The sequence below is a fragment of the Rhinopithecus roxellana genome, chromosome 2 (assembly GCF_007565055.1).
Source record: "Rhinopithecus roxellana isolate Shanxi Qingling chromosome 2, ASM756505v1, whole genome shotgun sequence".
In the NCBI taxonomy this organism is placed as follows: domain Eukaryota; kingdom Metazoa; phylum Chordata; class Mammalia; order Primates; family Cercopithecidae; genus Rhinopithecus; species Rhinopithecus roxellana.
The window spans coordinates 125,651,686-125,678,017 of NC_044550.1; positions in this window are offsets into that span (position 1 = coordinate 125,651,686).

A 26,332-nucleotide genomic window follows, 5' to 3' on the forward strand; every position below is an offset into this window, starting at 1 on the left:
ATCTGAGACTGTTATCTCTGTCTACACAATTAGGCACACATTTTTATATTTAATATTTTATAGCTTATTCTTATGTTATGGTCCATTCTTTATATAAAGTTATAGTAATAGAAACACACATACACATACACATATATATGCAGTGCATGGGAAGGCGTTTAATCACTTATTTCCAAAGTCGCTACACCTATTCAAACACTCCATTGTGAGTTGTTACTGGTAACATATATTTTATGTTTTCTTAATTTAAATTCCTAAATTTTTTTGTGTCTTGTTCTGTTTATTCACGTCTTAATACTGCATTTTTATTTTGGTTAAACTTAATATTTAGTATATCAGATACATTTTCCAAAAATCATTCTTATTTGTTCAAACTAGATAGCTGTTCTACCTTCTTCTCAACATGAACTGTGGAAAGATTTTGGAGAACTTTAGGAATAAAATCCTCTGTGGTTTAGGTTAGAGTACATTGAACGCCAGTTAGCCATCTTCGTATTATGTGGCCTTCTCATTCAAGGATATGATATATTTCTCCATTTATTTAAATCTTCTTTTATATCACTTATAAACTTTTACAGCATGTTTATAGAGGTCATGTTTCTTGGTCATGTTCCTTGTTAAATTTATCCTGAGACACTTTATATTCCCTGTAGCCAACTGTTTTTTATCACTTACTGTTGAGATTATCTCTGCTAGATGGCGTTAACTCAGAACTGGCATTCCCTATCACTGGTCTTGTGGCCAGCCACACCATTGGATCAATTCTTACATTAACTAACTTCACTAGACTTGAGATCTCCATTTCTAAATATCTATCATTCTAGAAATTGTATTAGTTCATTGTCAGGCTGCTATAAAGATACTAGCTGAGACTGGGTAATTTAAACAAAAATAATTTTAATTAACTCACAGTTCTGCATGGCTAGAGGGGCCTCAGGAAACTTACAATCATGACAGAAGGTGAAAGAGAAGGAGGCACCTTCTTCACAAGGTGGCAGAAGAGAGGAACAAAATCAAATCAAAACAAAACAAATCTAATGATCAGTAGACCATAAAAGAAAGATGATATAAAACACAGCCAAGCTTATTTAAAAAGAAAAATGATTTTAATATTATTGTAGTTTTGAGAATCATGTTCTCAGCTGGATACTTCTCTTTGTGGAAAACAATCTAATGGGGCATTATTTTCGATCCCATCTCAATTTATGAAAACCCTACACTTCAAGACACACCTTAAATATCTTCTCCAGTAAGTCTTCTCTACTGAGCCTTCTCAAGATCTTTCACAAAACAACTTTAACTTTGCTTTGGTGAAATTAATACATAGAGAATCTATATACAGTATTTTTTATTTTAGATATTTCTGATATGGTTTGGCTCTGCGTCCCCACCCAAATTTCATTTTAAATTGTAATCCCCATGTGTTAAGGGAGAAACCTGATGGAAGCTGATTGGATCATGGGGACAGTTTTCCCCATGCTGTTCTCAGAATAGCCAGTGAGTTCTCTCAAGACCTGGTTGTTTGATAAGTGTCTGCCACTCCCTCCTTCTCTCTCTCTCTCTCTCTCTCTCTCTCTCTCCTGCCACCTTGTGAAGAAGGCACCTTCTTGCCTTTTACCTTCCACGATGATTGTAAGTTTCCTGAGGCCTTCCCAGCCATGCAGAGCTGAGTTAATTAAACCTCTTTGTTTAAATTATGCAGTCTTAGGAAGTATCTTTATAGCAATGTGAAAATGAACTAATACAATTTCTATATACAAATTTTCTTTTTTAGATGGCAAGATAATGGATCACTCAATAAATGAACAAACAGTTGAATGACTTTATTGTTAATAAAGAATATATTACCTTCGTATAATATCACTGACCATACAGCAACTATCTTCTTGGTAGAGAATGCTACAAAGAGAGACACTTTACTAGGGTAGAGATTGTAGGTAAGTTCTATAAAACATCTTTTGAAGAAAATATTAATTATATAAATTTTCCTTTAAGGAAATCTTCAAGTTGGGCTGGGCATGGTGGTTCATGCCTTTAATCCCAGCACTTTGGGAGTCCAAGGCGGACAGATTACCTGAGGTCAGGAGATCAAGACCAGCCTGACCAACATGGTGAAACCTTGTCTCTACTAAAAATACAAAAAAAAAGAAAAAAACAAAAAAAAAGATAGCTGGGTGTGATGATGGGCACCTGTAATCCCAGCTACTCGGAAGGCTCAGGCTGGAGAATCACTTGAACCCGAGAAGCGGAGGTAACAGTGAACTGAGCCAAGGTCACGCCATTGCACTCTAGCCTGGGTGACAAGAGTGAGTTTCCGTCTGAAAGAAAAAAGGAAAGAAAATATTCAAGTTGTACGAGTTTAATAATAGCTACTACTGTTTGTACTACGTATTTTTTCTAAATATTTTGCACATATTTTTTTACTTAACGCTCATAACAAAAAAAAGCTAGATTTTTTTTTTTGTTGTTGTTGCTCCAATTTTACAGACTTAAGGACTGAAAGAAGTTTTCCATAATTTGTATAGGCACACAGCTTCTAAAAATCAAAACATGAATTAGAACACAGATATTTGAGTACCACAATTTGTGTTTTTAAATACCAAGTTTTAATATATTGCTTCCAAATATCTTAATGCAAGCATAAGATAGTGTGTATTTCCCTATCTGTATAGTCTCATTTGTTATATACTGACCTTTAAAATGTCAATTATATTGTTAACACTTCTTCAAAAGTCTTCATCTGTTTTTTGCTAATAAATCTTTGACTTCTGAATCTGTGATATTAGTAGGATTTGTGTTTTTCTTCATCTCTGACTAGATTTTTTAATGTTTTTGGGAGACATTATTTCAAACAAAAATAAAAATCTCTAAATACACTACTATATAGTATACTACAAGAAACTGCCCTGCACCCTTTTCCCAGATCCAGTTTGCATTTTATTTCAAATGGTTTACTCTATCAACTCTCTGCTTTATTTTTTATTTTTTAATTTTTTTAATTTTATTATTATTTTTTTTTGAGACGGAGTCTTGCTCTGCCACCCAGGCTGGAGTGCAGTGGCCTGATCTCAGCTCACTGCAAGCTCCGCCTCCCGGGTTTACGCCATTCTCCTGCCTCAGCCTCCCGAGTAGCTGGGACTACAGGGGCCCACCTCGTCGCCCGGCTAGTTTTTTGTATTTTTAAGTAGAGACAGGGTTTCACCGTATTAACCAGGATGGTCTCGATCTCCTGACCTCGTGATCCGCCCGTCTCGGCCTCCCAAAGTGCTGGGATTACAGGCTTGAGCCACCGCGCCCGGCAACTCTTTGCTTTTATGTAATTTGATAGTAAAATTATACATTTTTGTTTATTTACACATAAATATTTCAGTGAGCATTTCTTAAGAACAAAAACATCCTTTTTTTCCATGACCAAAGAAAAATTGTGAAAATCAGGACATTTATGACTGTTTATAATACTTTTTCTGATATGCTGTCTCTACTCAAATTTAATTATTTTCATTAAATATCCTTTGTGAGAAATAAATTTACAGCAACACTGATGTACGTTTTTGATCGACACTAGTCTAAGTAACAGAAAAAATATGAAACTGGACTAAGACGTTGTATATTAACTCATAGCTTGTAGCAATAACTCAAACTATTGACTAATTACATGTATGTGACATCCCTTTTCATATTTTTTCAAATTGTATTCTAAATTTTGTACAATTTATTCTACTAGGAACATTGGCAAAAGTAACAAGGTATTAAAAATCAATCTGCTTATGAGCAATATTTTATTTTTGATAATAATTTTTCCCAGTAATATTTTTAGGTACTACTTACTAGGAGGAATGACATTATTTAAAAGAATTTTGAAACTATTTGTGAGTGATGCTTTATTTTTAATTTAAAGTTAATAATTCTAGCCAAATTTCTTATTTTTCTTTGTCATAAGAAACTAATCTGATAAGCACATATATAAAAATAAATCTGAAAAATATGTTTGGTTACAGAAGCAAATATATTATTTGTAATCAAAATTTGAAAAACATAAACTAAATTTATTATGTAATTTTAATATAAATATTGCATTATAAAAATTATGTATTAGATATGCTATTTATATTATAATTATATAAATAAATATATATTATGATGTATTATATTACTTTATCTTGGAGGCTTCAATAAATCTGTTTTCCATAAAATAGTGTTTTCTATTTTTATCATAATAACCTTTATATTCTACATCTTTCTATAGGCCCAAACACTGTTTGCTGAATGCAAATTTAACTTAGATGGTAAAGATCCTAGAGTTATTTCATGTATATAATTAATTGTCAGGCTAAGACCCAGGCAAAAAGGATTAAGGATTTAAAGTAGTTCAATTAGGTACATTTGTATTTGTAAATATTCTTTGCTATCAAGTAAAATCAAGTATACTTTTAATCTGAAAGAAAATATAAATAAGTTAATGAGCATCAAAATCATTATAAAAATAATGTATACTTTTATAATATTTCAGTTACATTAAAAATTACCAACTAAAATTGATGATAATTTTGTAATTTTATGGTCTTCATTCTTAAATTCATGTTTGGATAAATGAAAGTACAAAATACTAACACTCTGAAAGTATAACACAATGCTTTTCCAAAAGATGTTACATGAAAGATTTATAAAAGATTCTTGAAAAATATTTATTCTTGCATACAAATGACTCATAATTAGGCAGATATACTGATATATATGTATTTGTGCAAAATTTTTTGGCTTTTGAAACTTGATTATTTATAATATCTCTAAAAAATTCAAAATACTTGAAATGGTTTCATTACAGTGACACTGGTATTCTTTAATTTAGAATCTCTTTAGTTAGTGCAACCTTTAACTTCTCATGTTTGGTAATCTTTGAAAAAAAGTTTTTACTGTACAACACAAAGATTTCAATTCAATAAAACCTTAGCATGAATTCCAACAGTGTTTGAAATGATCCAGTTCTGTATATGTTTTACAAAAGGCCAACCTCTAAAAAATTTTACTCATTTGCCTTAAAAATTACAAGATATTTATATTTATTATAGTCCACTGTAATGTAATATCAAGCATTTCTAATTTCTTATAATGTTGTGAAAATTATTTATTTAAAAAAGTAGAGGGTGTTCCACATACTCTACATATCCTGTCAGAGGTGTATAGTTTTGTAACCTCTTTTCTGGAAGTGTATTTAGCAATATAAATACAGGGATAATAACTTAATGACATTAAGTGATTTTTCACCTTACACTTTAAAAAAGCTGCCCAAGTTACATGCAATAAGTGTATATAAATTGTAATGAAAATAATTAGAAATTAATTTATTAAATAAGAATAAACTTTCTCTTTCTTACATTTCAATGATTCAGGAAATTTTGATATTGTATAAACAAGATCACAAAAATAAGAAAGTAGGGGAGCAAAACATTTCATGATTGTCTATATAAAATAACTGACAGATAGGTAACTAATGCCAATCTGTTTTCTAGAACCCAAGACCTTCAATAATGTGTTTATTTTGTCAACTGTAAGCTTAAATTTAATAATACGTTGCTTAAAAATACTTAAAAACATACAAATCTACACAGAACTATTAGCTTGGAAGCATACTATTTTTGTGATATTTGAAAAGTTATTTGGTTTTTCTATACCTCAGTTTTCTGCTCTGTAAATAGAGAAATAATTGATACCTTCAATTGTTGTTCTTAAGGTTAAATAAGAAACTTTTAGACAGATGATAGAAATAATAATGATAAAAAGAGATCTTAAAAAGTGTTAGATATGCTTTGTATATAGGAGGTGTTCAATAAATTTTAGATAAAATAATGAAGTTAGGCCAGGCAGATGGCTCACGCCTGTAATCTCAGCACTTTGGGGAGGCTGAGGCCGGCAAATCACTTGAGGCCAGGAGTGCCAGGTCAGCCTGGCCAACATGGTGAAACCCTACCTCTGCTAAAAATTAGCCGGGTGTGGTAGTGCACACCTGTAATCCCAGCTACTCCGCTGGCTGAGGCAGGAGGATCGCTTGAACCTGGGATGTGGAGGTTGCAGTGAGCCGAGATCCCGTCCTTCCCTACAGCGTGGGCGACAGAGCAAGAGTCTGTAAAAAAAAAAAAAAAAAAAAAAAAAAAAAAAAAAAAATTATGAAGATGCCTCATATTCTTTTTGATTAATAATTTAGAAGTCTTCTTTTAAGACCTCTTATACCTGTAATCCCAGAACTTTGGGAACCCGAGGCGTGTGGATCACCTGAGGTGAGCAGTTCAAGACCATTCTGGCCAACATGGTGAAATCCTGTCTCTACTAAAAATAAAAAAAAATTAGCTGGGCGTGGCGGCACAACCCTGTAGTCCCAGCTACTCGGGAGGCTGAGGCAGGAGAATCACTTGAACCCAGGAGGCAGAGGTTGAAGTGAGCCGAGATCATACCATTGCACTACAGCCTGGAGACAGCGAGACTCCGTATCGGGAAAAATGAAAAAAAGAAAGAAAGAAAAAAAAGACTTCTTATGTGTTCCCATAGGTAAGACAATACTATTCCAAAAAATTGTTAAATATAAACCTATTATTCTCCTAAAGAATCTCCTAAAGAATCAAAAGATGTTCTGCTTAACCAAAAATGCATTTGGGTGTCCAAAGCTGATGATATGTTTATGGTAAAGTCAAGTTGTATGTTCTTTTACTAATATTACTTTCACTGTTCTACATAATAAAAAATGATTCTAATTAATGTTACTAAATTATGTGGAATTTTGCATAAATGGTTTAGTCATTTTTTTTTTTTTAATTTTTATTTTTTTGAGACGGAGTCTCTCTCTATCGCCCAGGCTGGAGTGCATTGGCACATCTCAGCTCACTGTAAGCTCCGCCTCCCGGGTTCACGCCATTCTCCTGCCTCAGCCTCCCGAGTAGCTGGGACCACAGGCGCCCACCACCACGCCCGGCTAATTTTTTTTTTTTTTTTTTGTATTTTTACTGGAGACAGGGTTTCACCATGTTAGCCGGGATGGTCTCGATCTCCTGATCTCGTGATTCGCCCGCCGCGGTCTCCCAAAGTGCTGGGATTACAGTCGTGATCCACCACGCCCTGCCTTGTCAATTGTTTTAATTCTCTTTCAACCTGTTTGTACCCCAAACTGATTTGACAAAACGTTAGTAGTATAAAATAAAAGAAGAAAAAAAAAACTTACAAATAGTAATTTATCAAATAACCAAGCATTTATAAGAGAGAAAAGAAAGAAGATTGTTAAGATTTCTTTTGCTAAAGGAATAAAATCAAACCAAACTCAACAAAATTGTGCATTTCGACTTAGCCCTCATATACCCACATTTGCATGATTATGATTTAGAATAAAAAAAAATTATCTAAAAGTTTAATTTTTCCAATTTATGTGTCAATATTTCCTTATATGTCTCAGAAATTCTTTCTCTTAATTTTAGTGTCATTATTTCCTTGTAAGTGGATTCTCACGGAAAAGCAACTTTGTTTTTTACCTCTTATTTCATAGATTTCCAGTTCGAAGCAAGGTTTTCAAATTTGGGTAAGAAGAGTACAAATCCAAACAGACAGCATATTTGTGTGTTGCAAAATATAGCAGTTGTTTTTATAATATTTTATTGCAAATATTGTCTCTAGTATCTGTTAGCAATACATGGATTTTGAAGTATGTGTAGGAAGAGGGCTTGGTCTTGTAATTTAATTTGTGCTTAGATGCAGTGGTTTCTTTCTTTCTTTTTTTAACTTTTATTTTAAGTTCAGGGGTACAGGCGCAGGCTTATTACATAGATAAATGTGTGTCATGGGGTTGGTTGTACAGATTATTTTATCATCCTATTAAGCCCAGTACCCATTAGTTATTTTTTCTGATCCTCTCCTTTCTCCCACCCTCTACCGTCTGGTAGACCCCAGTGTGTGTTGTTCCCTTCTAGGTGTCCATGTGTTCTCATCATTTAGCTCTAACTCATAAGTGAGAACATGCAGCATTTATTTTTCTGTGACTGCATTAGTTTGCTAAGATTAATGGCCTCTATCCCCATCCATGTCTCTGCAAAGGATACAATCTGTTTTTTATATACAATCTTTTTTTTTTTTTTTTAAGGCTGCATAGTATTCCATGATGTATACATATCACATTATTTTTTCATCTTGTCTATCATTGATGGACATTTAGGTTGATTCCATGTCCTTAATATTGGGAGTAGTGCTGCAATGAACACACTCACTCATGTATTTTTAAAATACTATTATTTGTATTTCTTTAACTAGAGACCCAGTAATGAGATTGCTGGTCAAATGGTACTTCTGTCTTTAGGTCTTTGAGAAATTGCCACACTGTCTTCCACAATGGTTGAATTAATTTACACTCCCAGCAACAGTATGTAAATGTCCTTTTTTCCACAACCTCACAAGAATCTGATATTTTTTGATTTTTTAATTATAACCATTCTGACTGGTGTGAGATGGTATCTCATTGTGGTTTTGATTTGGATTTCTCTAATGATTAGTGATGTTGAGCTTTTTTGTATGATTATTGGCTGCATGTACGTCTTCTTTTGAGAAATGTCTGTTTATGTCTTTTATTTGTTCCTCGACAGGATTGTTTTTTCTTATACATTTGTTTAAGTTCCTTGTAGACTCTGGATGTTAAACCTCTATCAGATACACAGTTTGCAAAAATTTTCTCCCATTCTGTAGATTATCTGCTTACTCTGTTGATAGTTTACTTTGCTCTTTAGTTTAATTAGATTTCATTGGTCAATTTTTGCTTTTGTTGTAGTTACTTCTGGCATTTTTATCTTGAACTCTTTGCCCATGCCTATGACCTGAGTGGTATTGCTTAGATTATCTTCCAGTATTTTTATAGTTTTGGGTTTTACAATTAAGTATTTAATTCATCTCGAGTTAATTTTTGTGTATGGTTTATGGAAGGGATCTAGTTTTCATTTCTGCACATGGCTAGCCAGTTATCTCAGCATGATTTATTGAATAGGGATTTCTTTCTCCATTGCTTGCTTTTGTTAGGTTTGTTGAAGATCAGATGGTTATAGATGTGTGGCCTTATTTCTAGGCTCTCTGTTATTTTCCATTGGTCTACGTGTCTGTTTTTGTACCAGTGTCATTCTGTTTTAGTAACTGTAGCCCCATAGCATAGTTTGAATCAGGTAGCATGATGCCTCTGGCTTTGTTCTTTTTGCTTAGGATTGCCTTGGCTGTTTGGGCTGTATGAATTTTAAAACTGTTTATTCTAGTTCTGTGAAGAATCTCAATGGTAGTTTAATGGGAATAGCACTGAGTCTATAAATTGCTTTGGGCAGTCTGGCCATTTTCCAATATTGATTCTTCCTATCCATGAGCATGAAATGTTTTACCATTTTTTGTGTGTGTAATCTCTGATTTCTTTCAGCAGCGATTTATAATTTTCATAGTAGAAATCTTTCACCTCCCTGGGTAACTGTTTTCTTAGGTATTTTATCCTTTTTGTGAAAATTGTGAATGAGATTGTCCTCCTGATTTGGTCCTTGTTTTGGCTATTGCTGGTGTATAGGAATTCTAGTAATTTTTGCACATTGATTTTGTACCCTCCAAGTTTGCTGAAGTTTATCAGCTGGAGGGACTCTTGGGCCAAGACCATGGGGTTTTCTATAGAATTATATCATCTACAAATAGAGATAGTTTGACTTCCTCTCTTCCTCTTTGGATGTCCTTTATTTCTTTCTCTTGGCTGACTGCCCTGGCCAGGACTTCCAATACTATTTTGAATAGGAGTGGTGAGAGAAAGCATCTGGTCTTGTGCTGGTTTTCAAAGGGAATGTTTCTGGCTTTTTCCCATTCAGTATGATGTTGGTTATAGGTTTTTCACTCATGACTCATTATTTTCAGGTATGTTCATTCATACCTTGTTTACTGAGAGTTTTTAACATGAATTGATGTTGAATTTTAACAAAAGCCTTTTCAGATGCAGTGATTTCAAGCAAGTATAGCATCATTGTCATGAAAGTTATATAGAAAAAAATGGAAACCTATTTTTTATGTTTTAATTACACAGGTATGAGAATAAAATGCCAGGATCAGGGTTTGGGAAAATAATCCTTTTATAACAAAAGGGATATTTCTACATAAATAATTGTCTCACTTAAAATGCCAAACGCTCTCCTATTGAGAAACACCAATACACAATAGACTTTTTAAGTTTAACAATATTGAATCAAGCAAATGACAGTGGCTAAAAGAAAACATAAAACATCTCCAGGGAGATGTTATACATGGAAAACTGTCATACTATTAGAAATAATGGGAAAAAGTTGGAAGTTCTCTGAGAACGTAGATACAATATGTTGTGGAACTGCTTGGAAAGTAAAACAAAAGAAAGTTGAAGGCCCATGACTTGTTCTATAATGCAATTTTTTGCCTGCAGAGCGGGGATATCAAGTGACCCTGTAGACTGTAAAACTTTAGAAACGATGATTCCTTAATAATGTACATTAGAGAAAAGAATGTTTATATTTAGAATAGAAAAACTTTATTATTTGAAAGGTTATCTGAAGTAATGTAGTTTACATTTAGAAGTCTTACATTAAAAAAATGGGTTTTTGACACTTTTTTGGATGATGATCTAAAAAGTCTATTTAAGGCCTTGCTGCATCCCTCAGACTCATAGAATTGTACTGTTGAAATTTCCCAGAAAAAAAAAAAAAAAAAAACAACAACAACCTATTAGTTCTCTTACACCTAAAGCAAGAAGAAATGTATTAGCTTTAACAGCTATAGTAGAGAATACAAGTAGAGTGAGAACATAGATGTAATTAATCAAGGGCTTTTAAGTGGGTTATCTCAGAGTTTCCTATGTTTTCCTTATCTGTCACTACTGCATAGTCACTTATGGATTCAGATTTGTGCAGTCTTGGAGAGAACAAACTGATAAGGATCTTGAACCAAATCTCTTGTTGGAAAACATGATGATCTATTTACCAACTTGGTGAATTTTATTTATTTATTTATTTTAAATCAGGACACTTTTAAAGTTTTGTAAAACTTGAAACTGACATTCTGACATTCAAGTAAACCAGTATCTCTCAGCCACCAAGATAGTTTAACACTGTAATGGGGTTGCTTTTCTAATCAGTGAATAACATATCAGGACTGACTAGGTCTGCTCATAACTTACAACTTAGAAAATACCAGAAAAAGATAACATTCCCTTTAATCTTGGAGAGTAAGAAGAAATAGAAGTTGGGCTTGTTTGCATCAAAATAAAGCCAGGGAATGTTAAACTAGTTTGGAAATTTCAGAGATAAAAGACAATACGTAACATTTATCTGCCATTTATTTTACAAGACAAAATCTATTTGTCTATGAAGCTTCATCTCTGAAAAATGTATGTTACCTAGTGATAATGTTTAAGAAGGGTGACATGTAAAATTCCCTTTTAAGAACAAACTGAGAAATAAAGAACATTTTGATTAATCCTACTTCAATATTAAGGGAGAAATGTATTTTTATAAACCAATATCATTGATTTTATGGGCAAAACTTATTTCTTTTTTTTTTTATTATACTTTAAATTCTAGGGTACATGTGCATAACGTGCAGGTTTGTTACATATGTATATTTGTGCCATGTTGGTGTGCTGCACCCATCAACTCGTCAGCACCCATCAATTCATCATTTATATCATGTATAACTCCCCAATGCAATTCCTCCCCCCTCCCCCCTCCCCATTATAGGCCCCGGTGTGTGATGTTCCCCTTTCCGAGTCCAAGTGACCTCATTGTTCAGTTCCCACCTATGAGTGAGAATATGCGGTGCTTGGTTTTCTGTTCTTGTGATAGTTTGCTAAGAATGATGGTTTGCAGCTGCATCCATGTCCCTACAAAGGAGGCAAACTCATCCTTTTTTATGGCTGCATAGTATTCCATGGTGTATATGTGCCACATTTTCTTAATCCAGTCTGTCACAGATGGACATTTGGGTTGATTCCAAGTCTTTGCTATTGTGAATAGTGATGCAATAAACATACGTGTGCATGTGTCTTTATAGCAGCATGATTTATAATCCTTTGGGTATATACCCAGTAGTGGGATGGCTGGGTCATATAGTACATCTAGTTCTAGATCCTTGAGGAATTGCCATACTGTTTTCCATAATGGTTGAACTAGTTTACAATCCCACCAACAGTGTAAAAGTGTTTGTATTTCTCCACATCCTCTCCAGCACCTGTTGTTTCCTGACTTTTTAACGATTGCCATTCTAATTGGTGTGAGATGGTATCTCATTGTGGTTTTGATTTGCATTTCTCTGATGGTTAGTGATGATGAGCATTTTTTCATGTGTCTGTTGGCTGTATGAATGTCTTCTCTTGCAAAATGTCTGTTCATACACGTTGCCCACTTTTTGATGGGGTTGTTTGTTTTTTTCTTGTATATTTGTTTGAGTTCTTTGTAGATTCTGGATATTAGCCCTTTGTCAGATGAGTAGATTGCAAAAATTTTCTCCCATTCTGTAGGTTGCCTGTTCACTCTGATGGTAGTTTCTTTTGCTGTGCAGAAGCTCTTTAGTTTAATGAGATCCCATTTGTCAATTTTGGCTTTTGCTGCCATTGCTTTTGGTGTTTTAGACATGAAGTCCTTGCCCATGCCTATGTCCTGAATGGTACTACCTAGATTTTCTTCTAGGGTTTTTATGGTATTAGGTCTAACATTTAAGTCTCTAATCCATCTTGAATTAATCTTCGTATAAGGAGTGAGGAAAGGACCCAGTTTCAGCTGTCTACTTATGGCTAGCCAATTTTCCCAGCACCATTTATTAAATAGGGAATCCTGTCCCCATTTCTTGTTTCTCTCAGGTTTGTCAAAGATCAGATGGCTGTAGATGTGTGGTATTATTTTTGAGGACTCTGTTCTGTTCCGTTGGTCTATATCTCTGTTTTGGTACCAGTACCATGCTCTTTTGGTTACTGTAGCCTTGTAGTATAGTTTGAAGTCAGGTAGTGTGATGCCTCCAGCTTTGTCCTTTTGACTTAGGATTGTCTTGGCAATGCGGGCTCTTTTTTGGTTCCATATGAACTTTAAAGCAGTTTTTTCCAATTCTGTGAAGAAACTCATTGGTAGCTTGATGGGGATGGCATTGAATCTATAAATAACCTTGGGCAGTATGGCCATTTTCACGATATTGATTCTTCCTATCCATGAGCATGGTATGTTCTTCCATTTGTTTGTGTCCTCTTTTATTTCACTGAGCAGTGGTTTGTAGTTCTCCTTGAAGAGGTCCTTGACATTCCTTGTAAGTTGGATTCCTAGGTATTTTCTTCTCTTTGAAGCAATTGTGAATGGAAGTTCATTCCTGACTTGGCTCTCTGCTTGTCTGTTACTGGTGTATAAGAATGCTTGTGATTTTTGCACATTCATTTTGTATCCTGAGACTTTGCTGAAGTTGCTTATCAGCTTAAGGAGATTTTGGGCTGAGACGATGGGGTTTTCTAAATACACAATCATGTCATCTGCAAACAGGGACAATTTGACTTCTTCTTTTCCTTACTGGATACCCTTGATTGCTTTCCCTTGCCTGATTGCCCTAGCCAGAACTTCCAACACTATGTTGAATCGGAGTGGTGAGAGAGGGCATCCCTGTCTTGTGCCAGTTTTCAAAGGGAATTTTTCCAGTTTTTGCCCATTCAGTATGATATTAGCTGTGGGTTTGTCATAAATAGCTCTTATTATTTTGAGGTACGTTCCATCAATACCAAATTTATTGAGCGTTTTTAGCATGAAGGACTGTTGAATTTTGTCGAAAGCCTTTTCTGCATCTAATGAGATAATCATGTGTTTCTTGACTTTGGTTCTGTTTATATGCTGGATTATGTTTATTGATTTGCGAATGTTGAACCAGCCTTGCATCCCAGGGATGAAGACCACTTGATCATGGTGGATAAACCTTTTGATGTGCTGCTGAATCTGGTTTGGCAGTATTTTATTGAGGATTTTTGCATCGATGTTCATCAGGGATATTGGTCTAAAATTCTCTTTTTTTTGTTGTGTCTCTGCCAGGCTTTGGTATCAGGATGATGTTGGCCTCATAAAATGAGTTAGGGAGGATTCCCTCTTTTTCTATTGATTGGAATAGTTTCAGAAGGAATGGTACCAGCTCCTCCTTGTACCTCTGGTAGAATTCAGCTGTGAATCCATCTGGTCCTGGACTTGTTTTGGTGGATAGGCTATTAATTATTGCCTCAATTTCAGAGCCTGCTATTGGTCTATTCAGGGATTCAACTTCTTCCTGGTTTAGTCTTGGGAGAGTGTAAGTGTCCAGGAAATTATCCATTTCTTCTAGATTTTCTAGTTGATTTGTGTAGAGGTGTTTATAGTATTCTCTGATGGTAGTTTGTATTTCTGTGGGGTCAGTGGTGATATCCCCTTTATCATTTTTTATTGCATCTATTTGATTCCTCTCTCTTTTCTTCTTTATTAATCGTGCTAGCAGTCTGTCAATTTTGTTGATATTTTCAAAAAACCAACTCCTGGATCCATTGATGTTTTGGAGGGATTTTGTGTCTCTATCTCCTTCAGTTCTGCTCTGATCTTAGTTATTTCTTGCCTTCTGCTAGCTTTTGAATGTGTTTGCTCTTGCCTCTCTAGTTCTTTTCATTGTGATGTTAGAGTGTCAATTTTAGATCTTTCCTGCTTTCTCTTGTGGGCATTTAGTGCTATAAATTTCCCTCTACACACTGCTTTAAATGTGTCCCAGAGATTCTGGTATGTTGTATCTTTGTTCTCATAGGTTTCAAAGAACATCTTTATTTCTGCTTTCCTTTCGTTATGTACCCAGTAGTCATTCAGGAGCAGGTTGTTCAGTTTCCATGTAGTTGAGTGGTTTTGATTGAGTTTCTTAGTCCTGAGTTCTAGTTTGATTGTACTGTGGTCTGAGAGACAGTTTGTTATAATTTCTGTTCTTTTACATTTGCTAAGGAGTTCTTTACTTCCAACTATGTGGTCAATTTTGGAATAAGTGCGATGTGGTGCTGAGAAGAATGTATATTCTGTTGATTTGGGGTGGAGAGTTCTATAGATGTCTATTAGGTCCACTTGGTGCAGAGATGAGTTCAATTCCTGGATATCCTTGTTAACTTTCTGTCTCGTTGATCTGTCTAATGTTGACAGTGGAGTGTTGAAGTCTCCCATAATTATTGTATGGGAGTCTAAGTCTCTTTGTAAGTCTCTAAGGACTTGCTTTATGAATCTGGGTGCTCCTGTATTGGGTGCATATATATTTAGGATAGTTAGCTCTTCCTGTTGAATTGATCCCTCTACCATTATGTAATGGCCTTCTTTGTCTCTTTTGATCTTTGATGTTTTAAAGTCTGTTTTATCAGAGACTAGGATTTCAACCCCTGCTTTTTTTTGTTCTCCATTTGCTTGGTAGATCTTCCTCCATCCCTTTATTTTGAGCCTATGTATGTCTCTGCATGTGAGATGGGTCTCCTGAATACAGCAGACTGATGGGTCTTGACTCTTTATCCAGTTTGTCAGTCTGTGTCTTTTAATTGGAGCATTTAGTCCATTTACATTTAAGGTTAATATTGTTATGTGTGAACTTGACTCTGCCATTATGATATTAACTGGTGATTTTGCTCATTAGTTGATGCAGTTTCTTCCTAGCCTCGATGGTCTTTACATTTTGGCATGTTTTTGCGATGGCTGGTACCGGTTGTTCCTTTCCATGTTTAGGGCTTCCTTCAGGGTCTCTTGTAAGGCAGGCCTGGTGGTGACAAAATCTCTAAGCATTTGCTTATCTGTAAAGGATTTTATTTCTCCTTCATTGATGAAACTTGGTTTGGCTGGATATGAACTTCTGGGTTGAAAATTCTTTTCTTTAAGAACGTTGAATATTGGCCCCCACTCTCTTCTGGCTTGTAGAGTTTCTGCCGAGAGATCTGCTGTTAGTCTGATGGGCTTCCCTTTGTGGGTAACCTGACCTTTCTCTCTGTCTGCCATTAAGATTTTTTCCTTCATTTCAACTTTGGTGAATCTGGCAATTATGTGTCTTGGAGTTGCTCTTCTGGAGGAGTATCTTTGTGGCGTTCTCTGTATTTCCTGAATTTGAATGTTGGCCTGCCCTACTAGGTTGGGGAATTTCTCCTGGATGATATCCTGAAGAGTGTTTTCCAACTTGGTTCCATTTTCCCCCCCACTTTCAGACACCCCAATCAGACGTAGATTTGGTCTTTTTACATAATCCCATACTTCTTGTAGGCTTTATTCATTTCTTTTTCTTCTTTTTTCTTTTGGTTTCTCTTCTCGCTTCATTTCATTCATTTGATCCTCAATCGCTGATACTCTTTCTTCCAGTTGTTCGAGTCGGTTACTGAAGCTTGTGCGTTTGTCACGTATTTCTCGTGTCATGGTTTTCATCTCTGTCATTTCGTTTATCACCTTCTCTGCATTAATTAGTCTAGCTGTCAATTCTTCCACTCTTTTTTCAAGATTTTTAGTTTCTTCACGCTGGGTAGGTAATTCCTACTTTAGCTCTGAGAAGTTTGATGGACTGAAGCCTTCTTCTCTCATCTCGTCAAAGTCATTCTCTGACCAGCTTCGATCCATTGCTGGCTATGGGCTGTGCCCCTTTGCAGGGGGAGATGTGCTCTTATTTTTTGAATTTCCAGCTTTTCTGTCCTGCTTTTTCCCCATCTTCGTCGTTTTATCTGTCTCTGGTCTTTGATGATGGTGACGTACTGATGGGGTTTTGGTATGGGTGTTCTTCCTGTTTGATAGTTTTCCTTCTGACAGTCAGGACCCTCAGATATAGGTGTGTTGGAGATTGCTTGAGGTCCACTCCAGACCCTGTTTGCCTGGGTATCAGCAGCAGAGGTTGCGAAAGATAGAATATTGCTGAAAAGCGAGTGTACCTGTCTGATTCTTGCTTTGGAAGCTTCCTCTCAGGGGTGTACTCCACCCTGTGAGGTGTGGGGTGTCAGACTGCCCCTAGTGGGGGATGTCTCCCAGTTAGGCTACTCAGGGGTCAGTGACCCACTTGAGCAGGCAGTCTGTCCGTTCTCAGATCTCAACCTCCGTGTTGGGAGATCCACTGCTCTCTTCAAAGCTGTCAGACAGAGTCGTTCGCATCTGCTTAGGCCTCTGCTACTTCCCCTGTTGTTTTTTTAGCTGAGCCCTGCCCCCAGAGATGGAGTCTATGGAGACAGGCAGGTTTCCTTGAGCTGCTGTGAGCTCCACCCAGTTCGAGCTTCACAGCGGGTTTGTTTACCTACTTAAGCCTCAGCAATGGCAGGCGCCCCTCCCCCAGTCTCGCTGCTGCCTTGTGGTCAGATTGAGGCAGACTGCTGTGTTAACAATGAGGGAGGCTCCGTGGGCTTGGGACCCTCCCGGCCAGGTGAGGGATATATTCTTTTGGTGTGCCCGTTTGCTTAGAGCGCGGTATTGGGGTGGGAGTTACCCGATTTTCCAGGTGTTGTGTGTCTCAGTTCCCCTGGCTAGGAAAAGGGATACCCTTCCCCCTTGCGCTTCCCAGGTGAGGCGATGCCTCGCCCTGCTTCAGCTCTCACTGGTCAGGCTGCAGCAACTGACCAGCACCAATTGTCCGGCACTCCCTAGTGAGATGACCCCAGTACCTCAGTTGAAGATGCAGAAATCACTGGTCTTCTGTGTCACTCGCGTTGGGAGTTGGAGACTGGAGCTGTTCCTATTCGGCCATCTTGCTCCGCCCCCCCGCAAAACTTACTTCTAAAAAAGGAACATTAGCTTTTAATTTATAGTGCTGACTTAAATTTTGCCCTTAAAATGATTTATTTGATTTTTCATTCTTAATTTATAAGGACAACATATTATTTTTATAACATGATACGCCATTCATTTTAATGACTGAATAAAGAAATTTAATGACCTTTCTAATGGAGAAGTCACTCTGTTTTTCTGATGCCATAATGGTGGCAAGTGGGATTTAGTGTGTTAAAGACAAGCATATGATTCCAATAATTAATCTTTCCACCATTTCTTCCCTAACTTTGGATTAAAATATCATATATTGGAACAGAATTTCAAACAGTTTTTCTAACACTGCTTACCTTTGCACAGCACAAAACACACAACTGAATGCTGTGTAGGCTCATGGAATTTAAGTGCCTTTGAGGGTTAAAACCTCATGCTAAAGATACGGATGAAGAAAAGAATGCATCAAAAAATTAAAAACAAAAATAAAAAATGTTTTCTTTTCTATTGCTTCCCAGAAATTGTATGTGTAGATTTCCTTCATATTTTGAGGTGAATTTTAACAAGTAATATTTTTTTTTCCTTATTCACAATCTTTGTCTCAACCATAATTGTTTATTGAAAAGACATATATCTATAGTATTTTCTGGTTAAGTCAGAGGGCCTTACAAAGAATGTTCTTTGTAGCCCACTGATTACATCTACAGTAATAAAATGTCCCTCTCAAAATAAATTTCAAAAAACCACTGAGGTACAAATAAAACAAAAGTCAAATTTACAAGAGCACTAAAAATCAAAGCTGTACACTTGGTGGTGTACAAGACGCTATTTTGCTCAGGAAATGCCAGTCCATACCTGTTTCCAGTATTTCTCAATGGATTTTACACTTCAGGTCTCAACATTAATCATGAATCTTCCACTTGAAAATTCTAACTTATTGAGAGACAAAAGTATAGAACAAGTATTGATAAAAGTAATAGTTTTAGAATTGATAAATGAGGACTAGAGGATTTGGCTTACATGTAATTATGACCACAATATACTATTCAGTAACTCTCTCAATATTAAAATGATTCCTTCCATAACATTTGTTATGGTTATAAGGGAGACCTTAATTGTAAAAACTTGACAATGCCATGTTGGGTCATAGAGTAAAATAAAGTAAAGTAATTTGTATAAAATATTTATTGCATTTTAATTATGGACCAGCCTCTGTTTTATGTGCTAGAGAAGCAGCAATAAACTAGACAAACAAATACCTACACTCATCCAGTTTATTTTCTAATGATGCAATGATTATCAAATAAGAGAAATAGAAAATCTGAGCATAGCAACTGGCAAACAGAAAAACTTGAGATTTCATATGAATACGTGATCTCAAGTAGAAATTGAAATTTTTGCTGAAATAAAAGCTCTTTTTTTTAAGTATACTTTAAGTTCTAGGGTACATGTGCATAACATGCAGGTTTGTTACATATGTATACTTGTGCCATGTTGGTGTGCTGCACCTTATACCTGATGTAAAAGCTCTTTTTGAGAAAATAATCTCTGAGTTAAAGTATTTAAGAAAGATTTTAAGCCCCGTTGATATTTGAGACTATCAAGTACAACGGCTCTGAAGAGGGAGCAAGTATGCTTCTTGAAATTAGGAGAAGGCAACTCTCCATGGAATAATGTGAAAGAATAGAATAGCAGAAGATGAGGTCAGATAAACAATGGAAACTAAAGTATGCAGGAGTTAGAGGATAACAATAACTTTAATTTGTTTTTCTCAGTTAGAAAGAAAGCAACTAAAGAGTTGTGAGCATGAGAGCAATATGATCTAGCTTACATTTTAATAAAATCAATATAACTGCTTTTATGACAATAGACTAAGGAAGACTAAAGGCGGAATCAGGAAGACAATTAGAAGTCAATTGAAAAGTTATGACCAATATATTGATGACTTTGAACAGAATAGTAGCAATACAGATAATGAAAAGTTAATATATTCTGCTTTCAAGTCCAACAGAACTAATTGAAATATATTTGTTACTGAAAGAAAAAAGAAAGCTTTATATACATATATGTATATGAATATATATGCATATATTTAAACTGAATGAGGAAGTTGCCACAGAGCAGGATGCAGGAAGAGCAGACATAGTTGGAGCTTACTGGAAGATAAAATAAATTTATCAGACACTGTTGTATGTTTTACATACACTGTTGTATGTTTTTAAGTATATCAGAAAATTAAGTTTTAGAAGCATACTAGACATTCATTGAAAAATGTCAAGTAGGGGGGCGAGGCAAGATGGCCGAAGAGGAACAGCTCCAGACTCCAGCTCCCAGTGCCAGCGACACAGAAGACACGTGATTTCTGCATTTTCAACTGAGTAACTAGGTTCATCTCACTAGGGAGTGCCAGACGATCGGTGCTGGTCAGCTGCTGCAGCCTGACCAGTGAGAGCAGAAGCAGGGCCAGGCATCGCCTCACTTGGGAAGTGCAAGGGGGAAGGGAATCCCTTTTCCTAGCCAGGGGAACTGAGACACACAACACCTGAAAAATAGGATAACTCCCACCCCAATACTGCGCTGTACCAAGGGTCTTAGCAAACGAGCACACCAGGAGATTACATTGCACACCTGGCCGGGAGGGTCCCACGCCCGCCCACGGAGCCTCCCTCATTGCTAGCACAGCAGTCTGTGATCTAACTGTAAGGCAGCAGCGAGGCTGGGGGAGGGTCACCTGCCATTGCTTAGGATTAAGTAGGTAAACAAAGCTTCTGGGAAGCTCGAACTGGTTGGAGCTCACAGAGCTCAAGGAGCCCTGCCTGTCTCTGTAGACTCCACCTCTGGGGACAGGGCACAGCTAATCAACAACAACAACAACAACAAAGCAGCAGAAACCTCTGCAGATGCAAACAACTCTGTCTGACACTTTGAAGAGAGCAGTGGATCTCCCAACACAGAGGTTGAGATTTGAGAAGAGACAGATTGTCTGCTCAAGGGAGTCCCTGACCCCTGAGTAGCCTAACTGGGAGACATCCCCCACTAGGGGCAGACCGACACCGCACACCTCACACGGTGGAGTACATCCCTGAGAGGAAGCTTCCAAAGCAAGAATCAGACAGGTACACTTGCTGTTCAGCAATATTCTATCTTCTGCAGCCTCTGCTGCTGATACCCAGGCAAACAGGGTCTGGAGTGGACCTCAAGCATTCTCCAACAGAACTACAGCTGAGGGTCCTGATGGTTAGAAGGAAAATTAGCAAACAGGAAGGACACCCACACCAAAACCCCATCAGTACATCACCATCATCAAAGACCAGAGGCAGATAAAACCACAAAGATGGGGAAAAAGCAGGGCAGAAAACCTGGACATTCAAAAAATAAGAGCACATCTCCCCCTGCAAAGGAGCGCAGCTCATTGCCAGCAATGGATCAAAGCTGGATGGAGAATGACTTTGACGAGATGATAGAAGAAGGCTTCAGTCCATAAAAATTTTCAGAGCTAATGGAGGAATTACGTACCCAGCACAAAGAAACTAAAAATCTTGAAAAAAGAGTGGAAGAATTGATAACTAGAATAATTAATGCAGAGAAGGCCATAAACAAACGGACAGAGATGAAAACCATGACAAATACGTGAAAAATGAACAAGCTTCAGTAACCGACTCAATCAACTGGAAGAAAAAGTATCAGTGATTGAGGATCAAACGAATGAAATAAAGTGAGAAGAGAAACCAAAAGGAAAAAGAAGAAAAAGAAATAAACAAAGCCTGCAAGAAGTATGGGATTATATAAAAAGACCAAATCTACATCTGATTGGGGTGCCTGAAAAAGAGGGGGAAAATGGAACCAAGTTGGAAAACACTCTTCAGGATATCATCCAGGAGAACTTCCCCTACCTAGTAGGGCAGGCCAACATTCAAATTCAGGAAATACAGAGAACACCACAAAGATACTCCTCGAGAAGAGCAACTCCAAGACACATAATTGCCAGATTCACCAAAGTTGAAATGAAAGAAAAAATCTTAATGGCAGACAGAGAGAAAGGTCAGGTTACCCACAAAGGGAAGCCCATCAGACTAACAGCAGATCTCTCAGCAGAAACTCTCCAAGCCAGAAGAGAGTGGGGGCCAATATTCAACGTTCTTAAAGAAAAGAATTTTCAACCCAGAAGTTCATATCCAGCCAAGCTAAGGTTCATAAGTGAAGGAGAAATAAAATCCTTTACAAATAAGCAAATGCTTAGAGATTTTGTCACCACCAGGCCTGCTTTAGAAGAGATCCTGAAGGAAGCACTAAACATGGAAAGGAACAACCGGTACCAGCCGTTGCAAAAACATGCCAAAATGTAAAGACCATCGAGGCTAGGAAAAAACTGCATCAACTAATGAGCAAAATCACCAGTTAATATCATAATGGCAGAATCAAGTTCACACATAACAATATGAACCTTAAAAGTAAATGGACTAAATGGTCCAATTAAAAGACATAGACTGGCAAACTGGATAAAGAGTCAGGACTCATCAGTTTGCTGTATTCAGGAGACCCATCTTACATGCAGAGACACACATAGACTCAAAATAAAGGGCTGGAGGAAGATCTACCAAGCAAATGGAGAACAAAAAAAAGCAGGGGTTGCAATCCTAGTCTCTGATAACATACACTTTAAACCATCAAAGATCAAAAGTGACAAAGGAGGCCATTACATAATGGTAAAGGGATCAATTCAACAGGAAGACCTAACTATCCTAAATATGTATGCACCCAATACAGGAGCACCGAGATTCATAAAGCAAGTCCTTAGAGACTTACAAAGAGACTTAGACTCCCATACAATATTAATGGGAGATTTCAACACCCCACTGTCAACATTAGACAGACCAACAAGACAGAAAGTTAACAAGGATATCCAGGAATTGAACTCATCTCTGCACCAAGCAGACATAATAGATATATACAGAACTCTCCACCACAAATCAACAGAATATACATTCTTCTCAGCACCACATCACACTTATTCCAAATTTGACCACATAATTGGAAGTAAAGCACTCCTCAGCAAATGTAAAAGAACAGAAATTATGACAAACTGTCTCTCAGACCAAGTGCAATCAAACTAGAACTCAGGACTAAGAAACTCAATCAAAACTGCTCAATTACATCGAAACTGAATAACCTGCTCCTGATTGACTACTGGGTACATAACGAAATGAATGCAGAAATAAAGATGTTCTTTGAAACCTATGAGAACAAAGATACACCATACCAGAATCTCTGGGACACCTTTAAAGCAGTGTGTAGAGGGAAATTTATAGCACTAAATGCCCACAAGAGAAAGCAGGAAAGATCTAAAATTGACACTCTAACATCACAATTTAAAGAACTAGAGAAGCAAGAGCAAACACGTTCAAAAGCTAGCAGAAGGCAAGAAATAACTAAGATCGGAGCAGAACTGAAGCAGATAGAGACACAAAATCCCTCCAAAAAATCAATGAATCCAGGAGTTGGTTATTTGAAAAGATCAATAAAATTGATAGACCGCTAGCAAGACTAATAAAGAAGAAAAGAGAAGAATCAAATAGATGCAATAAAAAATGATAAAGGGGATATCATCACTGACCCCACAGAAATACAAACTACCATCAGAGAATACTATAAACACTTATATGCAAATCAACTAGAAAATCTAGAAGAAATGGATAATTTCCTGGAGACTTATACTCTCCCAAGACTAAACCAGGAAGAAGCTGAATCCCTGAATAGACCACGAACAGGCTCTGAAATTGAGGCAATAATTAATAGCCTACCCACCAAAAAAACTCCAGGACCAGATGGATTCACAGCTGAATTCTACCAGAGGTATAAGGAGGAGCTGGTACCATTCCTTCTGAAACTATTCCAATCAATAGAAAAAGAGGGAATCCTCCCTAACTCATTTTATGAGGCCAATATCATCTTGATACCAAAGCCTGGCAGAGACACAACAAAAAAAGAGAATTTTAGACCAATATCACTGATGAACATCGGTGCAAAAATCCTCAATAAAATACTGGCAAAGTGGATCCAGCAACACATCAAAAAGTTAATCCACCATGATCAAGTGGGCTTCATCACTGGGATGCAAAGCTGGTTCAACATACGCAAATCAATAAATGTAATCCAGCATATAAACAGAACCAAAGACAAAACCACTTCATTATCTCAATAGATACAGAAAAGGCCTTTGACAAAATTCAATAGCCCTTCATGTTAAAAACTCTCAATAAATTCGGTATTGATGGAATATATCTCAAAATAGAGGTATTCATGAGAAACCCACAGACAATATCATACTGAATGGGCAGAAACTGGAAAAATACCTTTTGAAAACTGGCACAAGACAGGGATGCCCTCTGTCACCACTCTTATTCAACATAGTGTTGGAAGTTCTGGCTGGGGCAATCAGGCGAGAGAAAGATATCAAGGGTATTCAGTTAGGAAAAGAAGAAGTCAAATTGTCCCTGGTTGCAGATGACATGATTGTATATTTAGAAAACCCCTTCATCTCAGCCCAAAATCTCGTTAAGTGGATAAGCAACTTCAGCAAAGTCTCAGGATACAAAATTAATGTGCAAAAATCACAAGCATTCTTATACACTGGTAACAGTTAAACAGAGCCAAGTCATGAATAAACTTCCATTCAGAATTGCTTCAAAGAGAATTAAATACCTAGGAATCCAACTTACAAGGGATGTAAAGGACCTCTTCAAGGAGAACTACAAACCACTGCTCAGTGAAATAAAAGAGGACACAAACAAATGGAAGAGCATACCATGCTCATGGATAGGAAGAATCAATATTGTGAAAATGGCCGTACTACCGAGGTAATTTATAGATTCAATGCCATTCCCATTAAGCTACAAATGACTTTCTTCACAGAATTGGAAAAAAACTTTAAGTTCATATGGAACCAAAAAGAGAGCCCGCATTGCCAAGACAATCCTAAGTCAAAAGAGCAAAGCTGGAGGAATCATGCTACCTGACTTCAAACTATACTACAAGGCTACGGTAACCAAAACAGCATGGTACTGGTACCAAAACAGAGATATAGACCAATGGAATAGAACAGAGTCCTCAGAAGTAATGCCACACATCTACAGCCTTCTGACAAACCTGAGAAAAACAAGAAATGGGGAAAGGATTCCCTATTTAATAAATGGTGCTGGGAAAATTGGCTAGCCATAAGTAGAAAGCTGAAACTGGATCCTTTCCTTACTCCTTATACGAAAATTAATTCAAGATGGATTAGAGACTTAAATGTTAGACCTAATACCATCAAAACCCTAGAAGAAAACCTAGGTAATACCACTCAGGACATAGGCATGGACAAGGACAGTCTAAAACACCAAAAGCAACGGCAACAAAAGCCAAAATTGACAAATGGCATCTAATTAAACTAAAAAGCTCTGCACAGCAAACGAAACCACCATCAGAGTGAACAGGCAACCTACAGAATGGGAGAAAATTTTTGCAACCTACTCATCTGACAAAGGGCTAATATCCAGAATCTACAAAGAACTCAAACAAATATACGAGAAAAAAACAAACAACCCCATCAAAAAGTGGGGAAAGGATATGAACAGACATTTCTCAAAAGAAGATATTCATACAGCCAACAGACACATGAAAAAATGCTCATCATCACTCGCCATCAGAGAAATGCAAATCAAAACCACAATGAGATACCAACTCACACCAGTTAGAATGGCAATCATTAAAAAGTCAGGAAACAACAGGTGCTGGAGAGGATGTGGAGAAATAGAGACCCTTTTACACTGTTGGTGGGATTTTAAACTAGTTCAACCATTATGGAAAACAGTATGGTGATTCCTGAAGGATCTAGAACTAGAAGTACCCTATGACCCAGCCATTCCATTACTCGTTATATACCCAAAGGATTATAAATCGTGCTGCTATAAAGACACATGCACATGTATGTTTATTGTGGCACTGTTCACAATAGCAAAGACTTGGAATCAACCCAAATGTCCATCTGTGACAGACTGGATTAAGAAAATGTGGCACATATACACCATGGAATACTATGCAGCCATAAAAAAGGATGAGTTTGTGTCCTTTGTAGGGACATGGATGCAGCTGGAAACCATCATTCTCAGCAAACTATCGTAAGAACTGAAAACCAAACACCGCATGTTCTCACTCATAGGTAGGAACTGAACAATAAAATCACTTGGACTTGGGAAGGGGAACATCAAACACTGGGGCCTATCATGGGGAGGGGGGAGGGTGGAGGGATTGTATTGGGAGTTATACCTGATGTAAATGACGAGTTGATGGGTGCTGACGAGTTGATGGGTGCAGCACACCAACATGGCACAAGTATACATATGTAACAAACCTGCACGTTATGCACATGTACCGTAGAACTTAAGGTATAATAATAATAAAAAAATAAAAAATATATCTATAGTTCTGAGAGTATATAATCCTGTTAGCCTAAAAAGAGATAAATAATTATAAATAAAATTATTGTACTTCCTTGAAAAAAGAAAAAAAAAGAAAAATGTCAAGTAGTCAGTTGAATATGTAAGTCTAGATTCCAA